Source organism: Canis lupus, chromosome 2 (genome assembly GCF_011100685.1).
Source record: "Canis lupus familiaris isolate Mischka breed German Shepherd chromosome 2, alternate assembly UU_Cfam_GSD_1.0, whole genome shotgun sequence".
Lineage (NCBI taxonomy): Eukaryota > Metazoa > Chordata > Mammalia > Carnivora > Canidae > Canis > Canis lupus.
The window spans coordinates 69,531,107-69,549,140 of record NC_049223.1 but is presented as its reverse complement, the minus strand read 5'-3'; the positions used below and the strand labels follow the sequence as shown (position 1 = coordinate 69,549,140).

Genomic DNA, 18,034 nt, shown 5'->3' with positions numbered 1-18,034 from the left:
GGAGAGATCCGGGCTGGAATCCAGGCACCACTGCTTACTAGTGGAGCAAACCATTCAACAGCCCCTGAGCCTCAGTTTCCTCCCCCAGGACAAAAAGGGGATACTGGACAGCACGGGTAGCTCAGTGGTTTAGTGCCGCCTTCGGCCCAGGGTGTGATCCTGGAGACCCGGGATCGAGTCCCACATTAGGCTCCCTGCATGGAGCCTGCTTCTCCCTCTGCCTGTGTCTCTGCCTGTGTCTCTGCCTCTCTCTCTCTCTCTCTCTCTCTCTCTCTCCTCTCTCTCTGTCTCTTATAAATAAATAAATAAAATCTTAAAAAAAAAAAAACCAGAAAGGGGATACTGACAGTAACTACCTCATAAAGCCGCAGGGAAGATTAAATGGCATCTAGCATGCAGAAAACACTCAAAGTCTGGCAGCCGCCACTGGTACCCTATTACGAGTAATCTCTACAATACCCTTATGAAGTAGGTCCTATTATTATCCCTATTTCACAGATAAAGACACGAAGGCTCAGAGAGGCAAAGTGATCTGCCCCAGATGACATAGAAAGTCCCTCCCCAAAAAATAAAATAAAATAAAATAAAATAAAATAAAATAAAATAAAATAATAAAAAAATAAAAATAAATTTTTTAAAAAAGACATAGAAAGTCCCCTCTGCGGCTCCAAGCCAACTTTGGCTCCCGTGTGCCACACTGTCACCTGCTCGGGTAGTGGCAGGTGCAGCAAGGCCTGTAAGATGGGGAGGTACGATCAATACCCCGACCCACCCACCCGATGTCTGCCGGTTCCAATTAGAGCTGAAGGAAGCCAAGGCCTGGCCAGACTGGCATAGGTGAGGTCAGACAGGAGTCCCCTTCAGGACCCTGGGTTCTGTCCCTTTGAAAACCAGGACAGCACAGAGAAGAGAGCCAGCAAGGAAGGGTAGACTCCCCAGCTCCCTCACATCCCTGAGGGTGACCGGCCCTGCTCCTTCCACCAATGTCCAAACAACAGATCATCAGGATCCGTACTCAAAACTGCCATAGGGCCAGTGTGTGACCCCGGGCAGGTCCCCACCAACTGAGAGCCCCACGTCCAGCCACAAGCTGAGGGCATTGGACAAGATGACCTACAATCGCCTGTCCAGCTCAGACCATCTTAGTTTCCAAAGCAACAGTGATGCCTGGGATGTAGGTGATGACTTAACTCCAGGTGGGTTGGGGCCTTAGAAAGTACAAAGGGGGGTGTCCCGAGGAGAGTACACTGGAGCAAGGGCCTGGCCCCAGCAAGGGGTCACTGATCATCCAAACAGATCACCTTGGGAAGGAAAAAAACAGCTTTGGAGACAAGACACCAGGATTCAAATTCCACTCTGCTATTCACTAGCTCTGTGAGCCTGGCCATCTTCTTGCCTGGCTCTGAGCCTTAGGGTCTTTATCCACAAGATAGAGACAATCATACCAACTTTATAAGGCTACGTGGTACTTAAATAAAATCATTTCTCTATGGGATCCCTGGGTGGCTCAGTGGTTTGGCACCTGCCTTCAGTCCAGGGTGTGATCCCGGAGTCCTGGGATCGGGATCGAGCCCCACATCAGGCTCCCTGCATGGAGCCTGCTTCTCCCTCTGCCTGTGTCTCTGCTTCTCTCTCTCTCCATATCTCTCATGAATAAATAAATAAAATCTTTTTTGAAAAATCATTTCTCTGAAGCACCTGTAAACACTCACTAAATGACAGCTCTTTCAACTGCTGTCTCCCACCTCCACCCCTGGAAGCAACATTCACACGGCCTCCCCGAGGGCCTGAGTCCCCGGATTTCAGGGAAGTTCACCTTCCAAATATTAAGGCCACGTCTGTTCTGCTATTGCTGCTGCTGCTTGAATTCACAGACTTGCTGAGCAGCTGGAACAGGATCAGCATGAAAATTCAAAAAGAACTCGAGTCCCGATGCATGTGATAGGGTAGAGGCTAGAAGAGTGGTCAGTCACCAGGGGAAGTATCAACTGGGAGGGGCTTGAGGGAGCCCCCGGACCTAGGTGATGGCCACTTGACTGTACATATGTAAAGACCCATTGAGCTGCACGCCTAAGATTTGTGCCCCTTACTGTATGTAACTTACACCTCGATTTTAAAAAACCCTCAAGTTTTCCACAAAGGTCTAGGAACACATGTGCACACCTGTGCACTCTCAGGCAGTCCCTGCCCAGACGACATGCACGCAGATGGGCACCCCCACAGCGGTCACCGCAGTCCACCATACAGGCAGTTCTCCTCGTGCCAGACCCATGTAGAGCCACATGCCCACCTGGGCAGGTACACTTGCACAGATGGACACACAGCCGCTGCACACCAGGGGATCTGTAGCAAGAGTTGCTGGAAAAATATGGAAAGTCATCAACAGCTCCACTGACACAGGGAGTAGCCAGCTCCCCACCACGATTTCCAACACGGAGAGGACACCTCCTAGTGTCTGTGGCTGGGCTGTTGGAGGCATCCACAGCCTTGGTGCTGCTTCGGCAGGAGTCTCATCAAATCAGCAGGTGTCTACACAGCCTGCAGCACCAGGGGGTCTGCAGAAAGGGGAAGCCAAGGTCCCGGGAGGAGGAGAAGGCTCTTGTCTGGCTCTACCCTCCTTCCAGGCCAAGACTGTGCCAGCCCAACCCTGGAGTCAGTCAGCAAGTGTGTGAGTCCCCAAGAAGCAAGGATGGGAGAGAGGGAGTCCTGGGGGGCAGGAGGCTGGACAGGGAGTATGAGGCGAGAGGGGGGGCGGTCTTTGTGGCAGGACGGTGCAGTGGTTACGCAAGAAGTTTGGGAACAAGAGAGCTCTGCTTTGCCCCCTGGCTCTGCCGTTTATTAGCTGTGTGACCCTGGACAGGTTACTTAGCCTCTCTGGACCTCAGTGTGCTCCTCTATCAGATTGAGATAATAATACTACCTAGTGGGATAACATTACACGGTGGGAATGCCAGGGGGATACGGGATGGGGGTGTCAATTGACATCACACGTGCCCCTGAACACAGAAAGTACTCAACAGCTTGAGACCCTTTTATCAAGGGCAGGACGAAGCCACTAGATAATGAGTGTCCCACGGATTGTAAAGTGACAGCCCATGAGCCCAGATGCAGCCCATACGTGGAGTCCGGCCCAATCAGTGCGTTTCTTTTTCCTTTTAAAATTGTTATTGGGGGGATCCCTGGGTGGCGCAGCGGTTTGGCGCCTGCCTTTGGCCCGGGGCGCGATCCTGGAGACCCGGGATCGAATCCCATGTTGGGCTCCCGGTACATGGAGCCTGCTTCTCCCTCTGCCTGTGTCTCTGCCTCTCTCTCTCTCTGTGTGACTATCATGAATAAATAAATAAAATCTTTAAAAAAAAAATTGTTATTGGGGATCCCTGGGTGGCGCAGTGGTTTGGTGCCTGCCTTTGGCCCAGGGCGCGATCCTGGAGACCCGGGATCAAATCCCACATCGGGCTCCTGGTGCATGGAGCCTGCTTCTCCCTCTGCCTATGTCTCTGCCTCTCTCTCTCTCTGTGTGACTATCATAAATAAATTTTTTTAAAAAATTTTAAAAAATAAAATAAAATAAAATAAAATAAAATAAAATAAAATTGTTATTGATGTCTCAAAATCAAATATCATATCAAAATCCACATTTTCTGTTTCTCTTGAAGAGTTCAAATATTTGGCAACCCCGGTCTGCATCCCCACCTGGTGACTACCAGCCAGAGCCAGTTCCAACTGCCTGCCCTGCTCCACCCAGCCCTGTGGCACCAGAGATGGCACTTCGTGGCTCAGGGCTCTAGGGAGGGGACCCACCTGGAGTCACCCAGCAAGTCAGTGGCAGAGCTGGAAGGAGAACTCAGGTGCCAGATCCTAGGTCCTCCCGGAGCACCGATGAGATGCCAAGGGGAGAAACTGGCTGTGTTCCGAAAGTTCCTGCACCTACAGCCCTTACCTGAGAGCCAAGATCATCACCAGGCCCATGACTTACTCCTCTGAGCCTCAGTTTCTTCATCTGTAAAATGGGATAATAATAGGGTGATTGTGAGGGCAAAATAAAGTAAAGAAGCAGGGATCACAGGGCAGCACCCGGCACACAGCAACTGCTTGACCAGTGGCAGCCAACACGACTGTTCTTAGCCCCACCTGACAGAGGGCTGATGAGATTCACATAGCCAGTGATGGAGCCAGGCTTTGGAGTTCTTTTTTTTAAGATTTTATTGATTTATTTGAAAGAGAAAGAGTACACAAGCGGTGGGGGCGGGGCATGGGGAGAGGGAGAAGCAGACTCCCTGCTGAGCGGGGACCCTGATGAGGGGGTTTAATCTCAGGACCCTGAGATCATGACCTGAGCCAAAGGCAGACACTTCACCAACTGAGCCACCCAGGTGACCCCAGGATTTGGAATTCTAACTCAAGCTCAAGGTAGGACTGTCTGGCTCCAAACACCAGTGGTCTCCATGCACCAGATAATGACTGAGGACCTCCTGTGCCCTGGGCACTGCACTGCGGCAGACACTGGGCCTACGGCACCAAACGGACAGGTGCCCAGCTCAGCCTGAGAGGCAGGAGAGGGGCAACAATGAAGCGGCACTCAGGCCCTGGCAGCAGTAGGTGCCGGGGGAAAGCCAGGAGAGCGTTGTTGAGTGTGTCGAGGGGACACAGGGGGCACCCTGCCCCCAGGGAGGTGACATTACATGGGAACCTGAAGCTGGGAAGGACCCAGCCATGTGGCAACTGAACAGGAGGCAGAGTCGCCGCAAAGGCTCCCAGTTGGACTAAGGCTGGTGACTTCCAGACACAGGAGGAAGGCCAGCGCGGCCGCCGCAGAGTGAGGAGAAAGGTGAAGAGGAAGTGAAGTCAGAAAGCTGGGTGAGGGTCCCATTACCGAGCAGCAGAGCACCCAATTAAAAATAGTAGTACCCATGCCGCCTGGGTGGCTCAGTCAGTTAAGCATCTGACTCTTGGTTTTCGGCTCAGGTCATGATCATAGGATCAGGGTCATAGGGTCGAGCCCCCTGTCAGGCTCCATGCTCAGCGGGGAGTCTGCTTGAGGTTCTCTCTCGGGGCAGCCCGGGTGGCTCAGCGGTTTAGCACCTGCCTTCAGCCCAGGGCCTGATCCTGGAGTCCCGGGATCAAGTCCCGCGTCGGGCTCCCTGCATGGAGCCTGCTTCTCCCTCTGCCTGTGTCTCTGCCTCGCTCTCTCTCTCTCTTTGAAAGAAAGAAAGAAAGAAAGAAAGAAAGAAAGAAAGAAAGAAAGAAAGAAAGAAAGAAAGAGAAAATAATAATAGTACCCTCCACTCTTCCCTAGGGCGTGCACCCAGACCTCTACCGCGATACCTCATGTCATCCTCCCCAGGCACCTACAGCTACAGCTGTGAGCTACAGCTCACTGACCCTATCTGTCAGGGGTCAACACTGAGGTCCCAAGTGAGGCAGGGACTTGCCTGAAGCCATCCTACTGGGGGAGATGGGTGGAGGCCTGGAACTCCCATCTGACCCCTAAACTAGGCTAAGCCAGACTGTCACCCGGTTCCCTCTACCAGGGGACACACCACAGACCCCCAGTCTTCATGTGATCAGAACAGGAAAGGGACCATTCTCCAGCCCACACAAACCTCTTCCTGGGACAATAAGGCTCTAATGGCCCCGTCCCTGGTAACACCAGGCTTTCAGCCCATGGGCACGGACATGCACAGCACACACACACACACACACGCCATATACACACATGTGCACACATGTGCACATACACGCATATACAGCAGCCCAGCCAGGAAGAAGCCCTGGGGAGGGTGTAAGGGGCAGTCAGAAGCTACCGGTAAACCTAGCTCTAAAGGCAAGAATCTTTCCTGCTTTCATGTCCCCTCCCCCCCCACCACCCCCACTTTATGCTAGAGAATCAAGGGCAAGACAGTGGCAGCAGCTCCTGGGGACTTGGGGGTGGGGAAACCAGTTTAAAATATGGTGATGTCACCAGCACAAGGCACCTGCTGATGGACACCAACGTCACTCTCTCTCTCTCTCTCTCTCTCTCTCTCTCTCACACACACACACACACACACACACACCCCTGAGTTCCCATTTCCTAGCTATCAGGTTGCAGTGACTCTGCTGCTCCAAAACAAAACAAGAAACCCAAAGACTGAGTCAGCCGGATGGGGCGAGGGGCTGAAAATATGAAACCCCCCTGCTCTCCACCAATGATCACCCCCAGTCCCCACCTACAAGCCAGAGCTGGGCTGGGAGGACCCTCCCTGGAGAGCAGCTCACCTCCCAGCCCCAGGCATTGACAGGGCCCCGTCTCTGATCCAGGGCCCCGAATTCCTGCACTGTGCCAGCTCCCTGCCCCACACAGGGCCTCCTGTCTCATCGGTAAGGCGTGGGTGGATGATCTCTGAGGGTCCTCCCAGTTTGGATACTCCACCTTTTATGGACATTTGGTCGCCAGCCCCAGTGGCCGGAGTCTCCAGAGCCGCAGGTGCAGTGCCAGAGGGAAGGCCAGCAGGGGACGCGCAAGCCTCGTAGACAGGAGGTGGGCTCCGGGAGCGGGTGGAGGTGGGCGCCGAAGGATCCTGGAAGCAGAGCTGACTAGTCCCCCTCCCCACTTAGTTTTCCTGGAGCTCTGCACAGCTGCAGCGCGGTCCTCTCTCCCCTGGACAACCGCCTCTCCCAGATGCTTCAATGGCTCCACGGTGCCAGTTACAGGCCTGGCCCCGAACAGGTACCGCAACGCGTTGGTAGATGGATGGGGAGAGCTGCTCCAAGCAGCCCAGCTGCCGTTCTCCAAAAGCAAGTAACACGGCAAGGAAAACCTCTGGGGAGGAAAGCATTTTAAAAACTAAAACACTTATTGACACTTGGGTAGACACTTGTACCCGGTGTGATGATCTTATTAAACTTACCAAACCCCTTTGGGGCAGGTACTAATGCCCCCATTTTACAGAGGGGTACACTGAAGTTTCAAGACAGCCAAGTACATTGCCCAAGTCACCCAAGCACATCAGTGGAAGAAGCAGGATTTGAACTCAAATCCGTTTACTTTTCATCGTACTGTTACTCAAACATCTCAACTCTGAGCTCACCCTCCTCCTGACCCCCCAGCAGGGTCCTCTGTGTGGGCCCTAGGAGCAGACAAATGCATGCAGCCCCACCCCTCCTGAGCAGGCTGGCAGCCCAGGTCCTAGTTTTGCATAACCCTATCCTGACTCTCAACCTAACCCAAATTCTGGAGAACCTAATTCTGATCCCCACTAATAACAGCTAAATTTACAAAGTGCTTATCACATGCTGAGCACTTTGTTGTTTTTCTTTTTAATATTTTATTTATTTATTCATGAGAGACACACAGAGAGAGAAGCAGAGACACAGGCAGAGGAAGAAGCAGGCTCCATGCAGGGAGCCCGACATGGGACTCCATCTGGGGTCTCCAGGGTCGAGCCCCAGGCTGAAGGCGGCGCTAAACCACTGAGCCACCCGGGCTGCCCAGCACTTTGGACGCAACATTTGTGATCCTCACCAAAACCCAACATGAAGATGTCATCCCCATTTTACAGAAGAGGAAAGAGATTCAGGAAGGTTAAATGATGCCCGAGGACACACAGCAAAGAGATAGCACAGGGGGTGGAATTCCAGCCCAGGGCTGTCTGTTTGCACACCCCAGCTCTTAACTGTTACTTAAACTCACTTTCTCCCGTCCTCCCCGTGGCCTCTCTGGCCATGCCTCAGCTCATTTGTCATCCGGAAAATGTGACGACCCTGCTCACACCCCTCACAACGAGAATCAAGGCCACGACCCCAAGCCCTGGCTTCACTTTGATTTTCTAGGATTCTCCTCCAAGGATGGGAGCTCTGATGAAGCCGAAAGGAGCACCTTCCCCCTCTCCAGAAGCAGAGGGGTCCCCAGATCCTTGTCCTAAACACTCCCTGAATCACGGAGATCCTGACTCTCTGCCACCATCCCCTCTGGGCTTGGGAAGGCCTTTGAAGAGCTCTGTTTTTTCCATCTGTGAAATGATGTTAATAGTATCAGGATCCCAGGGCGGCCAAGGGTATTCCCTGGCACACTCAGGTGTGTATCTGTGCTAGCTCCCTTCCCTTGAACCTCCTAAGGCCAATCTAGAGACCTAGCTAGCCATGGGAAACCTCCTATTTATTTATTCACTCCCTCATTCAGCAAGCCTCTGTGCATAGCTGATCCATGCCGGGCTCTGTGCTGGGAAGAACGAGGCCGCAGAGAGGGCTGGTTAAGACTCTAACTCTGCAGAGAGACTGGCAGAGGGCATATGACTTAAGGGCATATGACCTTGAGCAAGTCACCTCACCCGTGTGTTTCCACTCACCATCTATAAAATGGGGATGAATGTGGCCCCTGCCTCCAGGGTGGTCAAGAGAAGTGGAAATCATGCAGGCAAAGTCTTAGCACCATACCTGGCACATAGTAAGAGCTTAGTGGTGGCAGCTGTTCGGATATTATTGGGCAATGTTCAAAGTCTGGGAGAGAAGGGGCTGCTAATCAACTAATCTTCAAACAATAGGATCACTGGGAATTCCCGGCCACACAAGGTGATGGGGGCACACTGGAAAAGGAGCAACTAGTCCTGCCTGGGGAAGTCAGGGAAGGCTGCCCAGAGGAGGTGCCATTTGAGGGATAAGTAGGATTTCACCAGGAGGATAAAAGAGGAAGGGCATTCCTGGCAGAGAGAACAGCAGTTTCAGAGGCTCAGAGGCTCTTGGAGGCACAAGGAGACGTTTACTGAAAAGTTGGTTGTGTCTGGGGAAGTTTGGGGACACGGAGCTGGAAAGGGGGGTGGGAGGTGCTGGTAAAGAGCCGTGTTGGCCTGTCTGGGGAACTGGGACCCTCTCCTGGGGCAGCAGGGGGCAGGGAAAGACTAGATCCAACTGGTCTTTGAGAAGAAGGATCCAGGTGGCCGCAGGGTCTGGGAGGATGGTGCATGGACAGGATGGGGGGCAAAGCCTGAGGGGCCACGCCTGAGCTGAGATGGAGGGAAGGAAGGGGAGGGGAGGCTCTAGGTGATGGAGGAGCAGTGTTCACACTCTCAGGCCCCAAGACCCCTTACAGGAAGGAGAGACTGAGACAGGGCAAGGGACTGGGGTGACCATGACTCCTGTCAGCCGGGACCAGAGTTGAGGCTGGGGGGGGAGGGGGCTGCCAGCATACTGAGTCACTCACTGGCTTATGGGATTGCAGACAAATTGCTCTCCTTCTCCACAGCTGGGCAGCCAAGGGCCCTGCATTAAAGCCGCACTGTCCATCAGCCTCGGAGCAAGAGCCCAGAGCAGGAATGGGCAGGCGCAGAGGAGAGAGAAGCATGACCCTGGAATTGTCAGAGTCGGCCCTGGACAGGCTGGTGCTCAGAGCTGATCCACAGGGAGGGGGGTGGTGCTTGGATGCTGGAGCTGGCCAGCCAGCTTCGTGTCCTAGCTTAGCCTTTAATGGCTATGTGACCTGGGGCCACTTCCTTAACCTCTCTGTGCCTCAAATGGGGATCATCATAGGGCCTACCTAGGACAGAGGGTCGTCTTGGGGGTTATTAAATAAAACCCGTCAGATGCCGGGCATGTCGCTGTCTTGGCAAGGACTGAGTGGTACTGTCTGTGCTGACAGGGCCACTGATCCTGTCTCAGCCCTCAGCTTTCCAAGGCTCCCGGAGGCAAAATCCATGCTTGGCATCAGGCCGTTCACCATGAGCCCGGTCCCCCCCCCACCCCCCACCAGCCTGCCCCTGCTCCTACCATTCTGAACTCCCAGCAATGCTTCCTACAGCTTATGATGGTTCACCCCCCACACCTTTGCCCGAGCCTGTCCTCCCACCCTCATCTAGTCCCCTTGTCCGTCATTAGCTCTTCGTGGTTTCTACAGGGGGCCTCAGCTAAGAAACCCTGTCCTCCAGGGAACCCTGGGTGGCTCAGGTGGTTTCGCATCCGACTCTTGGGTTTCAGCTCAGGTTGTGATCCCAGGGCTGCACCCACCTCTGTGCTCAGCAAGAAGTCAGCTTGGGATTCTTTCTCTCCATCTACCCCTTCTCTCTCTCTCTCTCTCTCTCTCAAATAAATAAATAAATAAATAAATAAATCTAAAAACAAAAAACAAAGACATCCTGTCCTCTAATTTGGGGCATCCTTCGTGCCCCTCCATCCCTGACCATTCGGGGTGGCCACCTCCTCTAACTGTGCTCTCGGAGCTCTGGCCTAACACTTGCCATTCGTGGTTTACATGTGCGCTTGTGCACTCCCTTACATGACCGATGAGTCCACATTCCAGAGCACAACATATCTGCGGCATCAGCTGGTAGTGGGCAACTGAGTGAGCGTGTAAACACTAACAGGACCCTACAGAAGCGCTGGTTAGTAAGCACCTCTGTGCCAGATGCTCTGCACCCGCCACCCTATTGGGTCCTCACAACTGCCTGGTGGCACCCACCTTACAGATGAGGAAGTCCAGATTCAATGCAGGGACCGTCCAAGGCCACCTAGGCAAGAGGGGGCAGAGCACAGATGACAATCCAGGTCCCACTGCCCTCTGCCCAGTTCCTAACCACAGCCCCCTCTCCCCCTCCCCCCACCTCTGGACACCTCCCCAGACCCCGCCCACCACTGCAGCTCACAGAGCACACTGAGATAAGGCGTCCTTGGCTGGCAGAAGCCACAGGGAACCACAGAGACTTGAGCTGCAACAAGCTGCCCATTTCCTGCGCTGGCCTGGGGGCACCGTGAGGATCACCCACCCAGGTCACAGCAGCTGACTGCACACTTGGCTCCCCAATGGGACCTGATGTTTAAGTGATAATCTGCATAATCATCATCTAGATGGACCCCCCCCCCCCCCCGCCCCTTTACAGATGAGGAAGCTGAGGCTGCAGAAGCTGAAATGCCTGCCCAGGCTCCGGTGTGAGTAAATGACAGAGCAGAGGCTCAAGTTAGTGTTTTCTGCAGGAAACCTAGCACCTTCCCCCAAAACGCTGCCCAAATAGCGCTTACCCTTGAGGTCACCGAATGCATCAAGGTGCCACTCCAAGTGACAATAGCCAGCACTCACTGAGCACTCACTGTGCACATGTCCTGAGCTGCACTTGTACTAACGAGGGTGCTACGATTAACCCAGGGGGAAACTAAGGCACGAGTCGTTTAGACGCCCTCCTCAAGGACGCACTGCTAGTAAGAGGCTGGGCCGGGATGAGAACCTGGGCTGGGGGCAGCCTGGGTGGCTCAGCGGTTTAGCTGCACCTGCCTGCAGCCCACGGCGTGGTCCTGGAGACCCAGGATCGAGTCCCACGTCCCGCTCCCTGCATGGAGCCTGCTCCTCCCTCTGCCTGTGTCTCTCTCTCTCTGTTTCTCATGAATAAATAAATAAAATCTTTGTGGGAAAAAAAAAAAGAACCCGGGCTGGCCGACCTCAGCCCCAGGGCAGGCGGGGAGCGAGGCGGGCCTCCAGTCGGACCGGGTCCTGGAGCGCGCGGACCCCGCCATCCGAGCTGGGCGCCTCCCCGCCCCCTCCTGCGCGCGCCCCTCGATCCGGGGACTCGGAGGTGGGCGGGGCAGGGGGACGCACCTCCCACCCCGCTCGCGCCCGGGGGCCGCCCCGCCGAGGGGAAGCTGTCGCCCGATGGGTCCCCGAGGGGTCCCCGGGCTCCCAGGGAGCGCGATGCCTTAGTGGCAGGGCCGGCTGCGCGCGGGGTGGGGGACCGGGAGCCCTGGCCTCCCCGCCGGCCTCGGCGCGTCCCCGCTCCTGCGCTCCGAGGTCACCTCCCCTCCCGGTGACGGTGACGCGCCCCCACCGCGGGGCCGGTGCGCCGTGAGCTCGGCTGCAGCCCCTCCCGGGGCACCGGCGGGTCATGAGATCTGGAGATGGACGGAGGTGGCAGCCCACGTTTGCGCCTCGCTTCCCGGTGCAGCGAGCAGGCTCCGCGCTTTAACTGGGACAGTCCCCCCCGCCCCCCCAGCCCCCGCAGGACCATCAGCTACGGCCAGGAAACTGAGGCCCAAGGTCATGCACTAGTAAATGGCGGGCATCCATTTTCTGGAAGTTTCCTCCACGCCGGAGAAGGAGAGCAGCTGTCATTTTAAACCTCGCCACCTCCCTGAGCATCAAAGAAAGTTAATGAGCTCTCCCATCTTTTGCCCATTAAATCCGAGAAGTAGAGACGACCCGGATATGACCGGAATAGTTTTCTCGGTAAAAGTGGGCTTTGAACCTGGAGCTAAACTTGATACCAAAGGCCGGTTCTTGCCACCCTGGGCTGAGACCTGTGGAGGGAACCATGGAGCGCAAGCAGCGGTATCAGGAGCCCCCCACCCCCACCCCTAGAATAAGTGGTATCTGTATGGGTCTTTTTTTTTTTTTTTTAATGATAGTCACACACACAGAGAGAGAGAGAGAGAGGCAGAAACACAGGCAGAGGGAGAAGCAGGCACCATGCACCGGGAGCCCGATGTGGGATTCGATCCCTGGTCTCCAGGATCGCGCCCTGGGCCAAAGGCAGGCGCCATACCGCTGCGCCACCCAGGGATCCCTGTACTGGGTCTTGAAGGATGAGTAGGAGTTCACAAAAGAGGAAGGAGAGAGCCAACAGCCTCAGAATCCCTGAGGACCCGCCCTGATCATCCCTCTTAACTGCTGGAAGTCAATTCAGTCTGTTCAGCTCTCCCAGTCTCCATTTCTTCATCTGCAAAATGGGAATGATAGTCCTAAAGTTGTCAGGATTGAGTGAGATCCTGCAAGTACAAGTGCTTGAACAACTGTCCCCAGACGGGTGCGACAGTGCCTGCTGAGCACCAGCTGGCAGGGTATGGGCTGCCTGGAGGGCTCATCAGCTTCTCCTGGAAATGACTCTTCTCAGCTCATAAAAAAAGCAAAAAAAAGCAGACAAATGATATTCCTAGTCTATCGATGAGCAAACTGAGAGGCCCAGCGAGGTTAAAGGACTGACACAAGGTCACACAGCGGTAACTGGCAGCAGCAAGATCTGAACTGAGATTCATCTGACTACAAAGACCATCGCTGTCTCACTGTATCGGCTCCGACGGCTGCTCCACATCCCACGGATTGACCTTCACCATAACCTTTCTCTCGATATTGCACATGAAGCTTTACATTCTTGCAAATAACGTTCAGCTGAGCATCTTTGTGCACAGACCTCTGCCACGCTTTACGTTATTTCCTGAGACTATCCTCAGAGAAGGTTATTGGTTCTAGAGGTACAAACGTTTTTATGGCTTTTGCTAAATATTTTCAAGTTGCTTTCAAAAGGGCTGCCGTTTTGCTGTCCCACTTGCAACATATAAGACATGTTTTTGCTGGATCCCCACCAGTTTTTTTTTTTTTTAATCTCCCAAGTGTCCAAGATGAAAAATGGTATCACATCGTGGTGTTGGCATGCGGAGGAGGAGTAGTAGTAGTAGTATTGCCGATGAAGTTTTTAAGGCCTGGAAATTTAACAGGATGTGTGTCAGAAGTCGCAGGCCTTGGGAGGGACTGGAGTCAGGTGGGTAGGCAGAAATGTTCATTTCTGGCTAAATGGTTGAGAAAAGGAATGCACGGCCAGGGCCAGGGCGGGCAGCGGTTTCTGGAGCCCGGGGGCAGCTTGCGGCAATTGTTCTTTCTTCTTTCTGGAACATTCTTTCCTGACTCCTCAGCAGCTGATCCTTCAGCTCTCAGCTCCAGCATCAGCTCCTCTGAGAGATCCCTCTCCACCTCCCACCATTATAGGTGCCACCCTCCCTGTGTCTCTGATTTATTTTCTTCACAGCCCTCAGCATACCTGAAATGCTTATTCATTTATTTCTGGGACCGTTATCTGCCTCTGCCTCTGCCTCTAGAATGTGAGCCCCTTGGGAACAGGGCTTGGGCTTCTTCATCTGGTGCCCGTATCCCCCTCCTAGAACAATGCTTTTAATGGATTAATTGCTTCCACTTGTGGGTCATCTTGCTGCCAAGCAGGGCTGCTCCCGTCGGCATCCCAGTGCACAGATGCGCGGATGCCAGCTGGCCCCTTTTCTGGCATCCCTTCCCCATGCCCCCAACACCACTCACATGCGACCCTGTGTGCCTGCAGCCTTTCCCGAAGTCTCTACCTGCCATGTTGCTCAGCATCTCTCCTGCTGTGACTCTGCTGCCCAGGTGTCAGGGCTCCCCCTTCCTTAGGACTGCACCTCAAAATTCCATTGCCCTACTATGTTAGATTAGATCAAGTTCACTCTCCTCTCTGACCTGCCTCTGGAGACCTTCTAGCATCCCTGCTCCCAGAAGAATCATCTGCCCCAGGTACCTTGTGCAGAGCAGGACAAGAAAGCTGGCAGAGGCATCCCAATGACCACTGTCCCCTTCTCCCACTGGGCTCTGCACAGCCAAGGGCATGATCTAGTATTTTATCTCCCCAGGATATGGACAAACCACCACAATCCCATGCCCTACCATAGAACCAGAGTGGGAAGTAGTAGAGACTGTTTTGGGTTTTAGTAATTTTTTGCTCTCTGTCCTCCAACCGTATCTACAATAATCATCACCTAATAGTATTTCTCCCTTGGAGCCTCCCAGGAGCTTCGTGTGTGGGCAGGAGCTGTCTCTCTGATTTTAAATGGCAGAGGCCATCTTCCTTCTTGCCAGTTTTCCTGTGGGCGAGGCCCCAGTGACCCAGTGGAACTCCAGAAGCTACCATGGGGTCCCTGCTGCCAACGCCACTGAGATCACCAGCCAGTACTTCTTGGCCGAGCTGTGTTAGGATGATAGCCTCAGAGACCCCAGGGAGTGGGGCTCTCTTGGGTTCAGGTGAGTTTCTATGTTCATGGGGAGAAAAAACTGTTACCTTTACGAGACAGATGGACCTGAATGAGTGGTTAAAAATGCGAGGCAAAGCGAAGAAGTAATTTCGGTGCTAATGAGTATTGATTACAGAGAGGAAACGGGTTAATTGAGTGAGTTGGTAAGTTGGTTGCTACGGTAACATCTCGCCTGGAATAAAATCATCACCACGGAGAGTGCAAACTGTATCTCTGGGTAAGGACCAGAGGGGTTGCAGAATGTTTTCTGTTTGGGGACCAAGAATATGAAACATTAAGAGATTGGAGAGTCCTGGAGAAGAGGAGCTTAGAGTCTTCCATTTGACCAAGGTTAATGCCTTCCTACCATGAAGGGCTGCACTTGATGCTTCGAACAGAAGCCTCCCTGCTCGCTGGATCTCGTTCACAAGATACAGGAGAAATTTCGGGGCGTCTCTCTCTCTCTCTCTCTCTCTGGTGAGTGGGCATGTCATCAACTTTCCATTGGAAATAACGGGAGGGAGGAAAAGGCACTATTTTCCTGAGATTTAAAAGAAAAGCCGAGGTTTGGGGCGCCTGGGTGGCTCAGTCAGTGAAGCGTCTGCCTTGGGCTTAGGTCATGATCTCAGGGTCCATGGGATCAAGCCCCACGTCAGGCTCCTTGCTCAGCAGGGAGTCTGCTTCTCCCTCTGCCCTCCCCACCCCCATTCTCTCTCTCTCTCTCTCTCAAATAAATAAAATCTTTAAATAAAAAAAAAGCGCCAAGGTTTATTTGTAGAGAAGTTGGTAACAGTTGTGCTTAGGAGAGAGGTAAGGTTGATGCCTAAGGTTTATAGTTTTTACTTGGCGTTTAACACATTGGATGGTGTTAAATGCTAAAAATAAGCCACTGGATGGAACAAGGCAAAACTGACATCCCAGTCAAGCAAATGGTCAATACCTTGAGTCACATGTGTTATTCACTAACTTTCTTCTTTTTGTCTTATTCACATATCCTTAGTTTGTTTCCCTGCCCCCTTGAGTTCCTCAACTGGTTTTACCCTATTATATGCATATTATATAATTTGGCAAGCCCCCTCAAATCCTTTTTTGGAATGAGATGAGTAAACATAAACAAAATCTGATTTCTTTGAGGTGTTGTGATGATAACATGGATGTTTTTAATAGAAAAACCAAAGAAACTGAATCAAGATTTATAGTCCACCTCTGAGTTTTCCCTACCTGGAGAAGACCTTTCTGATACACCTTGTATCATGTTTACCTGTTTACAATGAACAAAACTCCAGTGTTAATATCTAAAAATATATGATAGACCTTGGGATGCCTGGGTGGCTCAGTGGTTGAGCATCTGCCTTCGGCTCAGGGCACGACCTTGGGGTGCTGGGATCGAGTCCTGCATCAGGGTCTCTACAGGGAGCCTGCTTCTCCCTCTGCTTATGTCTCTGCCTCTCTCTCTGTGTCTCCCATGAATAAATAAATTTTAAAAATAAAGATGGGAAATTTTTTAAAAAAGATATGATAGACCTCTATTTGCAATGATCAAGGGAATGAAACTGTCACAACCCATAAAAATGTGAGAATTTTTTTTTGAATGGGTGATGTCTGGCTGTAGCCTCTGTGGGAAGGTTAACAAAAATAATAATAATAACTAGGATAAATCTGTCTGAACTGACATGGGTGAGATGTGATTTAATCAAAATCTTGCTGGACTATCACACGGTAGACCGTGCACAGCTGAGGACCAAGGAAAACAGGAGGGCAGCCTCCTAGGCGTAAGACTTCTTAATGCATAGGAAAGATTTCAAATAACCTGTTTCTCTTAGTGCATATCACAGGTATTGCCTTAGTGTTTTAAAAATTACAGATATTTCTCTATGCAACGTACATTTTTTTCCTAACAAAATTGAGTTGCACTGTACTTTTTGAAACTTGCCTTTTATTTACATAATTATGTCATGATTATCTGTTACCAAGGAGTTCCCTCTACAGCGTCATTTTTTTTTAAGATTTTATTTATTTATTCATGAGAGACACAGAGAGAGAAGCAGAGACACAGGCAGAGGGAGAAGCAGGCTCCATGCAGGGAGCCGGATCCTGGGTCTCCAGGAGCACGCCCTGGGCTGAAGACAGGCACCAAACTGCTGAGCCACCCAGGCATCTCTACAGCGTGATTTTAAAGGCTTCATAGAAATCCATTCTATGAGTGAAATATATTTTATTTATTTGTCTATTTTTGCACATTTGAGGTAGAGGAATTTTTGGTTTGTTTTGGGGGTTTCGTTTTAGGTTGGAATTTGGGGAGGACTTGGGGATATTTTTTTTGCTAATATAAACAATACTTCAAAATCATCCTTGCAATTAAATCACTGGCACATCCATGATTATTTCCTTTGAGTAAATTCTAAGAAGGGTAATTTCTGAGTCAATTTGTATGCAAATTGTAAAGCTTTTCGTAGGTATTTCCAAATTGCAGAAAGTTTTAAAAATCCAATTTACACCTAGAAACCATGTTTTTAAAAAGTTAATTATTTAACTATACAGAGAGAGAAGTCAGAAGATAATATGAGCAAAGTTATGAAAGGCAAAACCGTGCATGGTCTTACCACCCGGACAGTCTCTGTTACCAGTTACAGATCCACCACCTTGCTGTCTCACTCCCTCTTTCTAGCTCTTGTCTCTTATTTGTCTCTCTCTCTGACTCTGTCTCTGTCTCTCCTGGGTCCCTGTCTAGCCCTCTGTCTCTGTCTCTTTCCCTCCCAAATCTCTCCTTCCCTCCCTCCCTCTCTCCTGTCTCTCTGTCTCTCCCTCTGGGTCTCTCTCTCCTTTTCTTGCTGTCTCCTGTGTATCTCTCTTTGTTCTGTGTCTGTCTCATTGTCTCTCTGTCTCTGCCTCTCTGAACAGACCTGGGGGCTCACCTCGCTCAGACTTGTAACCCCAGGCGACACTATTCATTCCCCGTGCCTAGGCAGGACCGGGAGCTGGCAAAGCATTTTCACATGTTATTATCGCCTCTTCCAGTTGAGCCCCTGAGGTTCAGAGCGCCCCTCGTTCCTTGCCCAAGGCCCACAGCTCAGGAGCTGGCCGTCAAGGCTCCCCGCTGTCCCGGCCACTCTGTGAGACCACACATGTGCCACCAACACACACGCACCTGCCTGTGCTATCCCCCTCGGGGATGTGTGGCTGCAGGGTCAGGCAGCTACACTAACACATAGCCCGCCCGGCTGTCCCCAGGACGCCCAGGGCCCCTGCCCAGGAAGAAGCTAGAAAGGAC

At 52.2% G+C, this 18,034-nt stretch overlaps 1 long non-coding RNA gene across 2 annotated transcripts; it reads right to left on the bottom strand.

Annotated features, from left to right (window-relative positions):
• Positions 1-5,139: 5,139 nt before the first annotated feature.
• On the bottom strand, positions 5,140-11,515 carry LOC102156291. 2 transcript variants are annotated; one of them, XR_005355904.1, is made up of 4 exons: positions 10,987-11,515; positions 10,430-10,478; positions 6,413-6,802; positions 5,140-5,196 (listed from the first exon to the last, which is right to left on the bottom strand). It is a non-coding gene; the product is annotated as an uncharacterized LOC102156291 (long non-coding RNA). The 2 variants fall into 2 exon arrangements; XR_005355905.1 differs by lacking the exon at positions 5,140-5,196 and adding an exon at positions 6,018-6,027.
• Between the last annotated feature and the right edge of the window lie 6,519 nt (positions 11,516-18,034).